Source organism: Micrasema longulum, unplaced genomic scaffold (genome assembly GCF_059751315.1).
Source record: "Micrasema longulum isolate JH-2025_06_02 unplaced genomic scaffold, ASM5975131v1 h1tg000930l, whole genome shotgun sequence".
Lineage (NCBI taxonomy): Eukaryota > Metazoa > Arthropoda > Insecta > Trichoptera > Brachycentridae > Micrasema > Micrasema longulum.
In genome coordinates this window covers 353,337-372,228 of record NW_028278121.1, presented here as the reverse complement: position 1 = coordinate 372,228, position 18,892 = coordinate 353,337, and the positions used below count along the sequence as shown (strand labels likewise).

At 31.8% G+C, this 18,892-nt stretch overlaps 1 protein-coding gene across 2 annotated transcripts in view; it reads right to left on the bottom strand.

Annotated features, from left to right (window-relative positions):
• LOC148278083 (protein GDAP2 homolog) overlaps positions 1–18,892 on the bottom strand; it is a 202,617-nt gene that overhangs the window by 145,856 nt on the left and 37,869 nt on the right. For both annotated transcript variants that reach the window (XM_088231898.1, XM_088231899.1), the window contains exon 2: positions 10,711–10,855. The gene's annotated coding sequence lies outside the window, so the exon portion shown is untranslated. The remainder of the gene's footprint in view (positions 1–10,710; positions 10,856–18,892) is intronic.

The window sequence follows — 18,892 nt, the reverse complement described above, 5'->3', positions numbered from 1 at the left end:
ACCACCGTGTAAATATTGATTGATTTGGTGTTTATTTTGTAGAACTCCATATTTAAACTTATAATTAGAAATCAAACAATAATTTGAGTCTACTGAACACTTTATTTTATTTTTACAAATATAAACATATAAAAATAAAAACTTCGTGACAATTGTTTCGCCTTATTAGGGCATTTTCAAACGAATGTGAAGATTATTTGGATTGAATGTCCTTATATAGTTATATAATTCATTTACAAAACTATAAAGTTTCATTAATTATCTCACAATACATACTTGTATGTCAATAAATACTTACTTTGTTATATTTTCCCCGAAATTCAAATATAAATACCTAAATTCCCCATTACCTATTAAACACTTAGCCTCACCCTTAACCATCGGTTTTTCCCTCAATTATGATTAATGTACATGCTATAGTTTATTAGATTATTTTTATTTTCTACTTAAGTATCTTGAATTATTAACTATATAAGGACATTCAATCCAAATAATCTTCACATTCGTTTGAAAATTCCCTAATAAGGCGAAACAATTGTCACGAAGTTTTTATTTTTACATGTTTATATTTGTAAAAATAAAATAAAGTGTTCAGTAGACTCAAATCAGTGTTTGATTTCTAATTATAAACTGAGTATATATTTCACATAAATATATGTATATATACTTCACTTAAGGTGATACAAAATAATTATTTGTTACAAATAAATTTAGATGTGTCAAAACTTTGGTCGACCATTACTCAAAGCAAGTAGGTTCTAGTTATCTCTGTGTGGAATTAAGTCATCAATACACGACAATAAATTAAATCAAAATGGATACATTTATGTACATAAAACTTGTTTGTGTAATTTATGTAATTGTTTCTGCTCTAACTTCTGTGTGAGAATCTGTCGAAACAGTAGCCCGTCATATTATTAAGGAACTTCTCCGAATTAAAAACGTATGACGAATTTGTTAGAAGTTGGCTTGAACATGCAACTTTAATCTCGTCTCCATAATATGAAAGCCACAAATATAAAAAAGAAAAAAAATATAAATTATTAAAATGTCTATCGTACAGAAACAATATTACCAATTCAATAATTACACTGAAGCGAGAATACATTTTAATATAGACTTATTAGATTAAGATAGACAGATTGCCGAGTTAATATTTTTGTTCAAGCTTTTGAATGGCATTACTGACTGCTTTAGTTCTCTTAGTTTGATTAATTTCCATGTACCCTTTAAACGTACCCGTCATACCAAATGATTTTACCATGCTGACGTAAATACTAATGCAGCAAAAAAAAATCATGCACATAGAATTTGCTACATTTATATTATTGGAGCCAATACGAGTGATACATTTAACTTGAATTATAATAAATTGAAAAAGAAATCAGCGACAGCATGCAGGCATTATCGTCATAGGTGAGTAATGATGGATAAATACGATAATATTTTTTTATAAAAAAAGGAAATATTTCCATTTTTATTATTTACCCAAATATTATGATTTTAGGGGCCATTTTCAACGAGTAGTAAATAACTCACTGTTAGAAAATGGGAATCAAGTTGGCGTAGAGTGTGGTTCGATCTTCGAACCTCTGATCCGTAAGTCCGCAACACTAGTCACGGGACCACAACCCGATTAAAGATTCTTTTTTTAAATTTACAAAGGTAAATTTGTACAAATTTTCTATTGTTTGATATAATTTTGCTTATGAAACATGAAATATATTGTTAATTATAAGTTTGAAATCATTTTTAGTCCGGTATTAAATATTTATTGTATATAATTGCTTTATTGTGTACAAGACGGTTGATTTGAAAAAAAGTTTTAAAGAGGAAGCCGCAGAAAACCCATTCATGCGCTTTTCTAAAAAAACAGCAGTTGCTTGTATTTTATTTTTGCCCACACAGTTTTAAACTGTTATTTAGGTACAGCTTCACGAAACGGTTATAATTGTTTAAAAGTAACTGTTACTGATACTCCTTTTAAAAAACTGAAGCCCCCATCTCTATTAGCTTCAGTCGAATGTAATTCATTTAATATAATATAATGATAAATATCTGGAAAACAATGATTTATTTACAAGGTATTCTTTTATTTTATCCAAATAAATTATTTTAAATAGTGTGAAATTATAAGTTCTTCAGTACCTTCCTTACCACCGACTGCCTATATACAAAACCCGTTCAAAGAATCGTGATATGAAGTATTCATATATTTCAAGGGGTGTACAATTGTAAATCTGGAAAATAGAGCGGGGATGCCTATCAACACGTGGAAGTAGAAACACAGAAGGGGAAGTGGGTTGGGAAGAAAAAGGAGATGGAAGGAAAGGAGCAGGAAGCAGTTATCTACGAGAACACCGTCTGAAGAGGTGTAAGCAGTGCAGAACAGAAGAAACGATGAATTATTCAAAACCAAAGGGGGTTTGAGCTGTGATGGTCTTTTAGCGAGGGAAGTATTCACATTTCTAACTACGCAAGTTATAATAGCAGCCTATGATTTATTTCTTCACTTCAGCGCCATATTTTACACGGCGTCAATCGAAATACTCATTTTTTATGTTATCGTAAGTAAATAAAATATCGTTTTAAAAGGCGGTTTGAATGGTAAATATGTGAATTCATTACGGCTTGAATCTAGAATGATAGATTGATTCGTTTGTTTGTCTAATGAATTATTTAGGCAAGGTAAACAGTTGAATCTCATTGGGCAGAGAGTTATTCAAAATGATTGACTACTGATAATTATGTGAGTAAATTGCGTTGTTATGATTTACGCAAGCTTTTTAATGTGATGGGTTATTGTTAAATAGTTGTATTCTCACTATTAGAAAGCGTTTCGCAGAGTTGACTGAAAAAAATTGTGGCTATTTTTTTTGAGTATGCAGTGACTGGTAACCCGATATGGGCTACTGCCTCACTGTACGAGGACAGCACATAATGTATTAGGATAAATGGATCATTCTCATTGTGGTTTGACATTACTAAAGAAGTTAAACAGGCATGTGTAATGTCACCATAGCTGATTAACGAATACGTCGATAACCGGATGAAAGATCTGAAGTATTTAATAATGGGAGCAAAAATGGGTGATTTAACTGTCATTTGTCTTTTGTATGCTAAAAATGCCGTGCTTTTTGCTAGCAAAAAAAAAACACTTTTAATTCTTGGAAGCAAAAGCCTACGATGCATGCAAGAAGAGCGATTTGTTAAAAGGGATGAAAGTATAACTTTTGCCAAATCAGGTAGAATAATTTGTGTATCTCGGAAGTATGTTTATTTGGGATCGAAAGACTGAGAAATATATTTAAAGGAGGGCGAGTTCCAGAAACAGGGTGAACGGTGCACTTAAATCTACCTTGGCAAACAATTTGTTGTCGCGGAAGGCAAAATTAGCAGTTCACAATGAAGTTCTGGTGATGACCATTATGTGTGAGAGTGAAGTATAGAATTAGAAAAACAATAATGAAAGTAGGTCGATCTTTTAGGCGAATGTGTAGTAAAACTACGTATGTTAGGTTCACAAATTGTGTAATCTATGCTGTGTAAGGCTGAGACTATCATTATTGACAAAATTAAGAAAGGAGTTCTCCGTTGGTTTGGATATTTAAAGTGAATGTTGATATATGAAGAGGAATTAAGGAACACAGAAAAAGACGTAGCATTTTCAAATCCAAAAAATACTTAAATAAAGACATGTCAAAGGTAGGAATAATCTACGTGCGGTTTACAAATGAATTTGTGATAATATGATCCCTCTTGGCTTCTTGAAAAACATCGAATCAGTAGCTGAATTCGTTTTATGCCCATGAATGCCAGAGACGTCAAGTTTTTGCTTAACTTGGCGAAAGCGACAATAAATAATAATAGTCACATTAGTGAAAGGTACAATAGAGATATTTTCTGACCCCTCATCTCTTCTAATTGCTATGAAAATCATTCACAAAAAACATAATTTAGAAAATACAGTAGTACGGAATTTTACCGTTTTGTATTGGATTTGATTTCATATCAATTTAAAACGAAGTAATAATCTACTGATTCCATATTTGAAATGTTTCTCTGGACTGAAATATGAAACATAAGATCATCATTATATACGAGTACTACGTGGTAACTCTTAAAGAACTGTGGTAAATAATCGAATATTCGGAGAAAAAGAAAAAGACGGAATTTTTTCGGAAGTTCAGACATATAAAAAAAAACATCGAAACATACTGTTGAATAATTATTTTTCAATAATTTATGCGAATAAACATATAATTTAGCCCTGTAATAAATTTAAAATCACAAATACGCCACTCATGTTACGCGCGTGCGTCCCTCATCACTGTCATCAACCGACTGAAGACTGAATCTGTTTTAGACAACACCCGCCGCAGAACAGCATCTCTCGTCTCGTCTTTGTTATGGCTTCTATCTTCATGCTCTCTCTTGTATAAGGTATCTGTATAGATGTGTTTCTGAATTAGCGGACATTCATTCTTCGCGTAGCAAGGACAAATATTTTTTTTATTAACATTTAGCATAGTTACACAAATTTTACTTTTCAAATCATGTGTGAAAATGTCCATTTAAAGAATGCGAAAAATACGAGTTCATCATTTAAAAAAATAAGAGAGACGTATCAAGTCTTGTGTCCTATATCGACTAGTGTTCCGACTAGGTCCATTTTCTTTCAAATTAAAAAATAAGCACTTAACGTAGAACAAAATGCTAAAGGTCATAATTCATTCGAAAGAAAATTTTCTACTATAAAACAAACTTATTATTTTATTTGAATACAGGCGTTTAAAATGGAATGTCAAGTAAACGAAAGTGAGCATTTTCGACATCTCCTTCTGTACGCGTTCATTCGAAAAAATAAAGCTTCCAAAGCTAAGTTAAGTAATAAGTATAAATAATTAAAAATGTAAATAACCTATCAGACTATGTTAATCATAGAACTATCTAAAATAAAAAAGCTGCTCACGATATGCTCGAGATGCTATGAATTATTGAGCATTTTTTTGCAAAATAAAGAAGGAGAAAACATTATTGATTAATTTGTTGTTATTATGTTCTGTTGTGTCCCTTTGTTCTCTTTATTTAGAAAAAAACGGACTCAATTTTTTTACATCCAATATTATAAAATAGATTTTTTTTAAATTTCTGGATACATCTCAATAATTGATACACTAAGTAATCTTTGCAATACAACTTGGCAAGTAGAAAGATTATTCATTGTAATACAAGAGTGGCAAAACAATTATATGCAATATATGTAGTAACCGCCCGCTTTAGGATTGAAACCTTAAATCTTCAGATTGGTCGTCGGGTGCACTATAGATTTTACAGAATTAATTTGCGTCTAAAATTCAATAGACGCATGTTTGTTAATTCAATTATAAAATACAAATAAAACACGAGTTGGAATTAGGAACAGCGTCATCAATCGTTGTAATGGCTTATTATAATAGACACAGGTGATCATCATTAAAAAAGAATTATGTAAATAGTGACGCGTTGAAGTTTCAATGTACAGTACCTGTAGATACGAGTACTAAGGACCGACTACCGACCGTCAATTGTTTTATTTTTATTTTTGAACTATGCACTTATATTTACAGTAATCATCGGACAAGCATTTGTTATAAAGTGGGGCAATTTCGTGTCATTATTTAAATTGGCTCCTTCACTAACTCGTGAGGAAAGATCAGCTTTGACCCACTTTGTCATATAAATATAAAATAAAATAACATCGTTCTGTAAAAGTTGTTTTTAATTCCAAAAAAATACGGTATTGTTTTTAACGTAGTTTTTTAAATACATGTAAATTTATCAAGTGTATCATCGGTCCACGGAGGCGGGTGTTATAATAGATTGGTATAAAAATTTGATTTAATTTTATTCAAAAGACTTATTTTATTTATTTATTTACTTATTATTTATTGACACTTTATATACATATACAATAAATATACATATAAGGGCGGGCATATTGCCTTAAGGCAATTTCTTCCTACCTACCCAAACCGTTCAGTTTGAGAAAATTATAAATACATGGACATATTGAATCTTACAATTTTATACAAAAATTAAAAGCAAAGATTAACAAAAATAAATATATCTATAAAAAAAATAACACTTTACTATGAAGAGAAGAGAGGGGATGGGAAGGAAAGAAGAAGGACAAAGGAACAATTTAAATATTTAGATAGTGACATTTTAATCTTGACTTAAATGTAAATAAAGAAGGGGCGTCTCTAACATTAGTGGGTAGATTATTCCACAATCGAGCGGCTACTACTGTGAAAGAGGAGGCAAAAAAATTAGAGCGATGACAGGGTATTAAAAGGGTTCTCTCGTTACTAGAACGAAGAGATAGTCCGTCTTGTGAAAGAGGTTGGATGAGCTCTTTCAGATAAACAGGCGAAGTGGGATTATTTAAAATATTGTGAAGAAGTGATAGAATGTGAATGAAGACCTATGCACATGATACTTAAGAATATTTTTTTGATCGTTGCAAATTTGGCAATTAGAAGTGTGGATATATTATTTAATATATATATATATATGGATATATGAATTAATTATTGCATTTTCGTTGTTTCCTAAAACAGGTAAATATAATTTTTAGGTATTTTAAAAACAATTACTAGATTTCAATTGAAAGAATCTAAAAAGATATTGTATAACATTTTTTTTAATTATTAATTATTAAAGTTATATAAAATGATGCATGTTTTTTTTTCTACTACAGTCTACTTTTATACACACAGTTTATCTTCAAACTGTAACTTTCCAAAAACGAGACTCGCTCTTGTGTTCGGAGGGTAACTTACACTGTTATAGTTATTTAGTCAACTGATGTTATATAATTTCGAACATCCGTGAGAAAAAAAATATTTACCAAATAAACAGAAAATAATAAAACAGTTTTACTGATTAAAATAAAAAACTGTTTTTACTAGTGTTCAAAAAATTTATTTCAATTTACTTTGAATATATTTGGTGATAAATGAGTTTGAATGGTTTTTAGTTCATTAGGGAGATTATTATATTTTTTTATTACTTTGAAAATAAAACTATTTTTACCATGACTTGCGTGAAATTTAGATATTATTTTGTTATCTTTGTTATTATTTATTTTTTCTTCTTTGTAAAGTTGTGTAATATAATTGATTTAATTTGTTAATAGGGTCTACTGTATGAACGTTAAACAATTTATTTAGATTTAACATATTATTATTTTTTATTTTTAATAACTCTTTTTCCACCGTTTTTTAGTTGCATTTTGCAACATTTTTTATGCACTATATGAACGTTAAAGCTTTATAGGCACACTGTAAAATTACTAACTGTGCATTAGGTACCTACATTACATAGAAAAATATTTGCTATAATTCTTTCCTTAACCGCTTATAAGTGAAGCATGTAAATATTAAAACATTTTACAAATAATTAATAAAATAAATATTTGAATTTTTATGATTTACTCAAATATTTCAATTTCAAAATCCCACAAGGCGGTGGCAGCCCGTGAAGAGGCAATTTGGGTAAATATAACTCTTTCCTGAGGCATCCACAGCGCGCGTCCAAGCCAAGTTCACCACTGCATCCTCAAGACGCTTGTTACAGGAGGCTATTGAATGAAACCGAACCATCTTATACCTAATATTCTCCTCAAGCACTTACTCTCAAAACTAAGGAGTTGGATGTTTTCAGTTTTGGTAAGAAACCAGAATTTGCAACCATATAACATTTCTCAGCTAGAAGTATCTGTAAATTTTCTTAGTCAGCATCAGAATTGAGAACATGATTTAATTAAAATTATTAACAGAGTGTATAATAATTATTGTTAAGTACAGCTGTGAGACGTATTAGCAGGTAACAGGTATGACAAAGGCAATTAATAAGTGTGTGGCGCCTCCATCATAGAAAATCTTCAAGGACCTACCGAGGAGCAAAACCACACAAGCGAACGCAGCTCGTCAAGTTACCAGCCTGCGGTTCGATACCCAGCCGGGAGTAGAGGGAGACAAGAACAAAGGCTATAAAAAGCGCGAAGTTCAAGGCCCGTTCTTCTCTCCTTGTCCAAAATTCAACTGCAGTGCTTCCTCACATAAAATTAGTCTTCTATAAAACACGTGTTAGATGTAAATTTGAATTAAGTTAGATTTTATTGAATGTGCAATAAAATATCTTTGTATTACACGCCAGTTTCTTATAAAATAAATAGTGTTATCCATGTAAGTAAGCCGTTCTTATTTCTTGTGTGATAAAATATATATGAATCCTTTTCCCCGCCACCTTCTGAAAAGAACGTAGTAGGGTGTTGAGCGAGAGGTCATAAGGTACCGACGGGACCGATTGCAGGCTCCAGCAGGGACGCGAGGCCCCGAGCGGATGGATGCAGGTAAAAAGGAAGATAGCCTAATCCTACCTCACGCACACGCCTGTGAGTACAAAAGTTACACACAGCGTGTACAGAGAGACTCCAACAGGTAAGCAAAACGCCTCACACCCACAAGTGCTATACTTTTTACAATAAAATAGCTAATACCTATGTTTTGTTTAAACCTGTGTTTAATTTAAGCACAGAGTTTAAGTAGGTGAGGTTTATTACATTTTACTATAAATCAATTTCGTGTATATTTGTAGAATGAATACTTTCATTCCAATAAACTTGTGTTTACATATTTTTTATGCATTGTGTAATTTAATGAGTGAATTGAAAATACTGTGTGTTCTTATTTATTCATATAAACAAGCGTCATAAGATGGCGTAATAAGTAATCAATCAAAACGCGTTCAGGAATGTAAGCCAACAGTTGAAATTAGATAAATTGTTTGTAGCGTTGCGTGAAGGACATCTCATATCGTTTTGGATAAATTAAAAAAATGGACATGCAAATATGCACACGTAGATAAACATTCAATACCCAGCGCAATAATTAAAACATTGACAGTCGTAGTTCGATTTTACAATCAAGATGATTTAAGTACGATGTTTTATTGCTTTTCACTTGTCACGGTACTGAACAATATCAAATTTATAATCAGTTTTGTAAAACATAATGTTCGGAAACCACTTATAACTTTTGACATTAATCAAAACACAATATTGCGCTATGAATACTTAAGGTTTTAATCTGGTATTGAAATCATACGATTTTGCCATTTTATAACGTTTTTTCAAAAAAACATTTTGAATTTATATTTATCAATAATCAAATTACTTTTCTACCCGCATATTACGCTTCTTGTAATTTAGACTGAACTAAGGTACAATGGTATACATTGGTACAGTAGCTGGCAGTAAATAAAGCGCATCGGGCTTAAAAAATAGACTGCATGCCAGCCTAGTCGACTAACTTCGGCTTTGTAGAGCGTCGTCTTTGTCATTCATACAGATACGGGATTCGTGTACCCTCTACAAAGTCGAAGATAGCCGATTACGCCGGCAGTCTCTGTCTTAAGCTATTCCCAAATATATTTTTTTAAATCGAATGAGTACAGAATAAGACAGATTATTCAATTAAATGCAAAATAGGTAGAAATGCGAAACTGATACGTGTATGTGTGCCCTAGATTCAAAATAAAAAATAAAATGAATAAATATTACTAAAGATTACAATGAAAGCGCCCGCCCCTTTCCCGAAACAGCTCCTTAGGAAACGTGGTACGACTTTTCTTCATACAAACGTATTCCCGTATTTTTCCCTGGATTATGGCACTAATGCACAGTGATTTTACTCACTCAAGATATTTATTTACCATTAGAGTGTCTCTTTTGTTTTGCTCTTTTTTTTTGTTTTTTTGTTTTTTAAATACGTGTTGTGTAGAAACAAATGTGTTTTTGTACAAGAAGTACCGTGTCACAGTTGGCAGCAGGAACGAATTCAACCGGAATTTATTTATTTTCGTCAACGACTGTGCGATGTACAAAAACGATAAAAATTTTTGAAAATACAGAAAAGATACCGAGGCAGAAAATTCTATTTTAATACTCTTTAAAAATAAAAAATCGGTTTAATTTTGAGGTGCGGAAAACGAGACAACGAAACCTCAAATACCTATTCATCAAATTTCTGTAACACTGCAAATCCTTTTGATACTAGTGCCTTTATTCGGTTTGGTATATTTACTATCATTTTATAAAAAACTAATTTAGCGAAATTGAAATGTTTCTTTACAAAACCACGAATGTAATACAAAAATATGGAAACTTTAAAACCTTACATTGTAACCTGCAATGCAGTACATATTGTCAATATTATATGATCAATCAAATACACACGTTCTAGTTATTCCGCATGACATTATCATCATTCCCTTCTCGCTTCTAATGGTGCATAGGGCACTGCATTGGTACACCAATCACAGCGTATCTTGATCATTTTCGTAACATGCAGGTAAGATGATCAGTCTTACGCTTCAGGTACCAGTCCAGGAACGAAGAGGTAGACCATAAACTGATAAGCGTTGAAATTTTTAGCGGAGGTATATTGGATATACTTGTAGTTTAAAAGTATATTAACAAATAAAATAATATTTAAAAAATACTGAACTTCCTCATTGAAGAAATTAAGCAAATGCGTTTATTTACTATTAAAGTATTGCAGATCACAATCCGGACGCCTCTGTAATCCGCCAAGGTCATGTTTTGACAGTCCGGATTGTCGAGGCCCTACCGTGCAGCACGCAAAAAGTGAAAGATGAACAAACCTTGGCGGTGGGTACAACACAAACTGTGACAGATCAAAGAGCACCAGAGGAATCAAGAACTAGCGGCCTAAACCACAACGCCTCCGTCATCTGCGCACTCAAGTTTCCAGTGTGGATCCAGTTGCACTTCTCGTATCACTTATCTCTGAAACAATCAAATAATCCAAGATATTATAATCTGAATGCATCACAGACAAAACGTGTCGAGTTGTTGCTTTGTGTACTCAGATGAAATTTTTATGAGTTCAGACAAACAAAAGACACAAGACAGCCATATTAGGGTCACATAACTTCATAATTAGATCCCAGTATATTTCATGACTCGTATGCCAGTACAAAAAGAAATAGATAACAGTTTTCTTATAAAAGGATACTAAGGATACCGATAAAAGTACGCGAAATGGATTTAGAATAATTAATTGTATTTTCGAAATCAATATGGATATTGTGGAGAAATGTTTTCATTTATAAATTTAAAAAATATTTATTTTTAAAATACGTCACTAGGAAAACGTAACACGTATGGCCTTGGTAGATTCGCGACAATGTTTTAAATAAATTTGAATGGTCAAGAACAAATAAAAATGAACCGTGACGTATTAAGGGCGTGGCCAATGGAATGACTTTTTTCCCGGGAGTTCAGAATTACAAATTTAAAAATATTCATTATGCTTCAAATAAGTAACAAAAAAATATTTTTTTCCCTAGACAGTATTTCATAGACCTTTATTACTTTAAAAATGTTAAAAAATCGATATTTTCCTATTATTTGTATTCCAATTTATTTATTTTATGAACAAATAACATTTAAAGCAATTGAGAAGAGCATCACCAAAAGCCGTGTGGTTGGCAGAGCCGAACCCCGTTTTGATCCGCAACGCGTAATCCACTGCAACGTCAGATCGGGCAAGATATAAAACGTCGTGCAACGGAAAAGCGTAGTACATTTCATCTTGACATTTCGTACCGCTCACCACAGCTCTCCGTCCAGTGTTCGCTAGTGTAAATTCTTTCTGTACAAAAATGTTAGGATGTAACTCGAGTGTATCTACTAAACAAATAACTTTTATTGTAATCCATCTTTCTCATTTAACCTCAAATCAATCCACGTGCACCCATCCTATACAAATGGTGACCCGACGACCCGACGATTATAAATCCGCACTTTTGAACGTTTAATTTAGTTTTTTCTTTTTCAATAAACACGTAGTTGGGTAGCGAAAAATAAAGACAAAATGTACTTGAAAATGTTTTTTCGGTGCACAACGTTAAACATCTTGTCCGATCTGACGTTGCAGTGGATTACGCGTTGCGGTTAAAAGCGGGGTTCGACCCTGCCAACGACACGGCTTTTGGTGTTTCTCTCAACACAACATATTATCATATTTGTATGCAAGTTTATGTGTACTTATATGTTAAGGTTTTTAAAATATTTTTTTAAAAGTATTTTTGATTTTGGTTTTAGCTCAGGAAGTTCATGATAATTTTACATTGATTTATAAGGTGGTCAATTGGTTTCTTCATGAAGGATTAAAAAATAAAAAAAACACAATCCTTGATAATAATTATTAAATAAGTCCACTTGTATTCACTACAAATTGGCACATACATACAAACACAAACACACACATATTCACGGTGTTTCATAACCAGACCGCGAAACTTCAGAGAAACTCATGGTAAACAAAAAAAAATAATAAATGAAATTCGTTTTATTCATGAAAAAAAAAAAAAACAATAATTTGAAAAAAGAGAAAATCCTCTGTCTCGGACTAGCATCTCTTTCACAAACCCCTATCCCTCCCTTAACCAGACGCTTTTTTAGCCCGCGTTCGGTGCGTATAGCTTCTTCGGTCAAATACGTTTTTGATCTCAATTATTTTGAGATCCAAATCCGATGCAGCGGGGGGAAAAAAATTAAGAAGGGAATATGGAAGTCTAGACATTTACAGGGTTTATGACCTGTCGTTGGCTGGTTTAAGTGTCCACTTAACAAACAGTGAAACATTTACCATGCTGCCTATGTTTAAACATACACATTTTCTCACCTCATCCATATTTTGACTATTGTAAAGTAAAAGTTTGTGAGTCTGGTTGTGGTCCTGTGGCTAGTGTTTCGGACTCACGGATCAAATTGATTTTAACTGATCACAAAATTCAATTTTATTTAAAGCAATTAAAAAGTATTACGAAATGGAAAAAAATATTTATGAAGAAAAAAACATATCAAAATTTAAAATAATGGTCAAGACATATGTGATAAACAATTTATAAATTAAATATATTAGCAATATTATTATTAGAACACACATAACAATATGTATGATATGTGTGCCCTACTTTAAGATTTAAATAAAAAATATTAAAAAAATGTCCGTGGTTTGAATCTCACTCTACCCTAACATGATTTCCATTTTCTAATAGCGAGTTATTTACAACTCTATGAAAATGGCCCTGAAAATAAAATATTTGGGTAAAAGAACGCAAATATTTATTGTAATTTATTTTAAAAAATAGAGCTGAAAGCTTTATCATCCGGCTGAACAAATCCACTTACTAGGCAACTCCTGAAAACATTTTTTTATATTTTATACTTCTTATTAAACCAGTTAATTGATTCAACAATGATTTGAGTATGTCCAAATGTTAGCAGACTTTCCTCGCTAGGGAGTTATCCAGCCAGTTGCAAAAAACATTTCGACATACTTAAAACATTGTTGAATCCATTATTTTTTTTAATAAGATTTTCCGAAAAATTTATGTGGATATTTTTAAAAGAACGTCATAAAAAACTTTCCTCTGAAGTTTTGCGATATGGCCGTGAAAACCCATGTATACCATCTACTTACCCTTACTTTACGATAATCCCCTGTGCGCCTTGAACATATCCATACTAATGTATTTGACTTATTGTTTATTGGTAAGGTTAACATTCATTTTATATTATTGAATATCAGTGGCTTTAAAGCCGTATTTTATCAAATCGAAGAACATGCCAATTTAAACTTGATAAACATCATAAGTCTCCAAAACAAATTTCAATTTGATGATATCCTTCACTGATAGTAAAACCATTAATCTTTTATTAATTTCTGTCAATATTTGGCGATCGATTAGTTTTCACAATATTTTTAAGCCACCGGGAACAAATAGATAGCTTTTCGGAAAATAAATTGAAGGTATAAACATCAAGGTGACAATCATTGTTAGTTTTACGGATATGACGTCATTCCTGAACGCATAAAGAGAGCTTTTATTCACAACTTTTCATTATACTTTACAATTTATGTTTATTCAAATGTACTGATATTGATTGCTTGGCTACGGTTTTAAGAATAAAAAAATAAAACTTGACATAACATAAGGGCCGTTTACATATCGCTGTTACAAATCGTTCAAATCCACACGTGTTATTCTAAGTTTTAAAGATCATAGTATATTTAAACAATATAAAATGTAAAAAAATGATAAAAAATAAGAGGATAGACTCAGATCTTACCCTCACCTGAAACAAATAAAGCATTATTCAATCATTTCAGCGTATCTCGATCATTTTTAATTTATTTATTTTTCAATTTAAAGCAACATGAAAAGATGGTCAGTCTGACTTATAAATATCAGTTCAGGAACTACAGCGTAAGAAGTAATTTTTCACCATATTATTTGTTGGAACATTTATTTTTGTTTAAAACAACACCGTATTTAAAATTACTTTTTGTTTTTTTTAAGTCAAATGCATTAATCAAAATACGCCCAAAAAGTAATAAACAGTAAAATTAAATTTAACCCTTCCATTACTGTGCTAAAAAATCCACGCGTTCAGGCGCTGTAGTCAATACGCATGCAAAAATTAGGGATTTAAAATTTGAAAAATGGAACGTTTATAGTCAATTACTTTAATCAACTATATTTGATGTCAAAGTGATATTATTTTTAGTGTAATCGCTAATAACATTTGCTACCGCTCATAGCACGAGCAAACGGACAACCCTTAGTGAAGCTTCGAGAGCAACTGAGAGCAACTGGCATTTTGCGGCAGTGGTGCAAACTAGCCTGCATCATGCGTGAAGTTGTTTCTCTCACTTGAGAATATATTTATAGTGTCGAGAGTGAGATGTAAAGAGTGTTTGAGACAGTCGTTTATTCGGTACTCTTTGACTTTATCGCTGCGACAATGCGACGCATTGGTAAACTTTTGATTGTGTTGGTGATTTATCTCCAATTTCTGATAAAATTCCTTTTCTGTGCCCAATAAGCATGTATTATTTAATAATAAATTATTTCAATCAATAGGTAAATGTATAACAAAATATTACCTGAAATCTTAACACAGTATTTATTGTATTTACAGATATATAAAAGTTATTAGATGTAATGTTTACTGGGTACACAATAAGACATCACCTTGAAGTGAGAGTTAAGTTTTATTGTATTGTATTACATAATTTGATACAGTTTCTGCAGACAAGACAGACAAAGTCAATAAATTTTAAATCGTCGATATCTCAAAATTCTTAAGAATAAGAACACATATTGATAAAAGATACCTTCTTAACACAAAACCAAAGTGCCTATTCATCGTCAGATTTCTATTCATAAATTGATTTGTTTAATTATACAAACTTTACACATGTGTTGGTAAGGTGAATAATTTGTGTAAATTAGAATTTCAATAGATCTTTACAAATAAAGTATAAATGAAATGACTATTCAAAGAAACGAACATGAAATAAACGTTTTTAAAGTAGAGGGAGAAGAAGATAAATATAAGTTAATAATTAACATTTTAACATTGTTTGTTTCCCAAAAAAACGGATGAAAAGTTCATTGCAACCCTTACAAGTTACATTTAGGAATAAATATTAATAGTTTGTATAGGAAAGATGTCCATATTTTGGTGACCTTGTTTGGTTATTGATGAGCTCATTAATCTTCACGCTCCTGACCTTTGGATTTACACTCTATTTTATTGGTAGTGTTAATAATTCCTGCATAAAAATATCCACCCATTCCTTTTTCATTAAAAAAAATACTAATAAATTAAAATTTGATAGAAAGATTTTCGTAATTAATAATCTCTTCATTGACCCAACGAAAAACGAAATTCCAAATATAAAAAACCGATATTATATCGGCATTGTCATTTCCCTCCACCAAGTGACGCAAAGGGGATTGCATAAGTATTCCAATTGCAGCGTAACTATATCATTTCGTCGTGATTGTAGGACAACGATGGATGTGCAAAAAATGCGATTTTTATATTCTTTTATATTTGATATTAAAAAAGGTAATATATACATATAAATTTAAATAACTAACTCAAGTATCAAATGATGTAATTTTGTAGTTATTGAGTTATGATATAAAGTATAAAAAAATTGAACTACTCTCATGTGAAGTAGGAGAAAGGTACATGCATAATTATTCATATATCATGACGATCTTTCACATGGGTAAGTCCAGGGATAGTGAAATATTGCAGCAAAGAACCACCTTAAAAACAAAGATTTCATGTTTACCCTGCCAGGAATCGAACTCGTTACCTATGCATGAAAAAAAAATGTATTTACCATTACACTATGAAACAAATTTATCTCTAATCTCCACTCGATTTCCTATTTCAGAATCTTTACTTGAGAGAAGCCATGGAATAAAAAAAAGATTGATCACTGAACAGAGAAAATGAAATCGTTTGGGGCTATAAACATACACTCATCCGGGTTTCTGGTTCTTTTTCACACACTGAACTGTACGATCCATTATCCGTCTGCCCAGACCTTGCCCAGACACAGATAAAGTACAGTCGGGATCTAAGTTTAAGGCGCACGGAAGGAATGCGGTATTGTGTTGTGACGCTATTCGGTTGAGTTTAGATAAAAATTAGCGGATCAATATTTAAAAATGTATTGTCAGGTTTTCCAAAAGAAGTATCATATCTCTTCACATATCTCTATCTGTTATAAGTTTCCTACAAAAACCAACTAAAACGCAAATTTAATGAAATACTGCATTTTAGACAGTAACAATTACTAAAAGCAGGTTTTTTTGGAGCATCAAGGTTTAAAATTGCATTTTAACTAGTTATGGGCAATTTTTTGTCTGCAGTAAGTAACTGATGCGAATTTGAATAACCTTATATGACAAGCTGTTTTCTCAGAATTAATTGAATGATGAAATTTTTAAAAATTAAGTTCTAATCAATATCATTGCAGTTTATTTACTAAAATTTATTCGTTTTTCTCAAAAGTAAAATTTTATGAGATACTGCGGTTTGGAAATTGCGCGGCAGTATTAAAACACAAGCCCAAGTCCCAAGTCCTGTTTAGAGTAGGGATATAATATAATCAAATAATATGGTACAGCAATAATATTATAAAAAACAAGATCATTATTAAAAAATTAAAGTTACCGCGTCAATTTAAAAAAAACTATAAACTAAATTAAATTTGGAGAAATAAAACTTTTACGTATACTATAAACATTTGATTTCGATGTAAAAAACCAACTCAAATATTTGAAAATTCGTCAAGGTGTTTTCAATTAAGGCCTTTTATTGAAATGCAGACATTCATTGTTCCCGTTAAGTTTTTTTTTTGTTTTTAAAATATGAATCTACAGCCTAGATCAAATTGAATGTACTTATGCAGAAAACAGCCAGCCAAAGAAAAGTGAAACTGATATAACAGCTCTTTAGTGAAAAGAGTTAAAAATCAAAACTACACAAGAATTAAAATGTTTTTTATATTGACAAATAATAAATAATGCATACATTCGTTTATTTTATAACACTAAAAGGAAATTATTATGTATTTGAGTACTTTCAATGATTTCTTAAGTCTGGCTGACCTGTACACAATCTAAGATGAGCGTTTTGCAGAAAACAGTCCGAGTAAAGTTTTGATCTATATTTCTTCGTTATGTTTTGAACATATTATTTAATATCCATATTAAGGTACTAAATTGGAAAGAATCACTTGATTAATTTGTTATAATAACTTTCTAAAAAAGTTAATTACGTGTTAAAGGAATTTTGGTGATTTTAGAAGGTCTGACTGACCACACAACCTATAATATCTGCATCTTTCTGTACCATATCAGGTCTCCCCGACGTTGGCGATCACTCTAGAGTAGGCATTCCGGTCCTGCGCCAACTGGAACAGCGCCTCAACCCCACGCACTCCCGTCCAGTTGCGGATGTTTCTCAGCCAGGACATCTGTCGCCTTCCAACTCCACGCTTTCCCTCGATCTTTCCCATCATAATCAGCTGTAGAAGCGTATATTTGCTTCCGCGCATGATATGGCCCAGATACGCGAGTTTTCTCTGTTTCATTGAGGACAGTAGTTCTTTTTCGGCACTGGCTCGTCTCAACACCTCCACGTTGGGCACTAAATTTGTCCACGGAATTCTCAGCATTCTCCGGTGAAGCCACATTTCAAAAGACTCAAATCGGTTCATGGAGTTCACCTTGAGAGTCCATGTTTCAACCCCGTAGAGCAGTATTGACCACACATAGCACTTGACCAACCTCTGTCTCAGTTTTAAATTAAGACTATCACTGCAGAAGAATGATTTCATGCCATTGAATGCTGATCGTGCTATTTCTATTCTGCATCTAATTTCCCTAATCAATAATATGCATTCTGCAAACAACAGTTAGTTCTAATACTGAGTGATACTTCATTCAAACTTTGGATATGTTAGGTGACATTCTGCATTGAAACATATTTTTCTATTACAGGTATTTAAAAATTAATGAATTTGTAAAATAAAAATTCATATGTATTTAACCGTTTTAATTTATTTTTGAGAACTAGATTTCCGGGAACATTAATCTTCCCATTAGCATCTATACCGTAAGATTTTTTTAGTACTGTGGGTGTTTTCTGCCAATCGAAAAATGCCATTTTTGTCATCAACGCTATTTTCAGAAGGTGGTAATTATGTTTTTTAAATGAAAGCGGCCTGGTTGTTTTAAGCGGTGTTCTGATAGAATTGGCCGTACAACAGCCGATAACACAAATATCTCGTTTTTTCAAAATTGTAGACTGGCTGATTTCTGAATAATTGCGTTCAAATACTTAAGAACACAAAAGTGAGTGCTTTGAGAAATAAATACGTAGGTTTTAAGTACAGGAAAATAATGTGGTAAGTAGCTCTTGAGCCATTTATGACTCCCAATC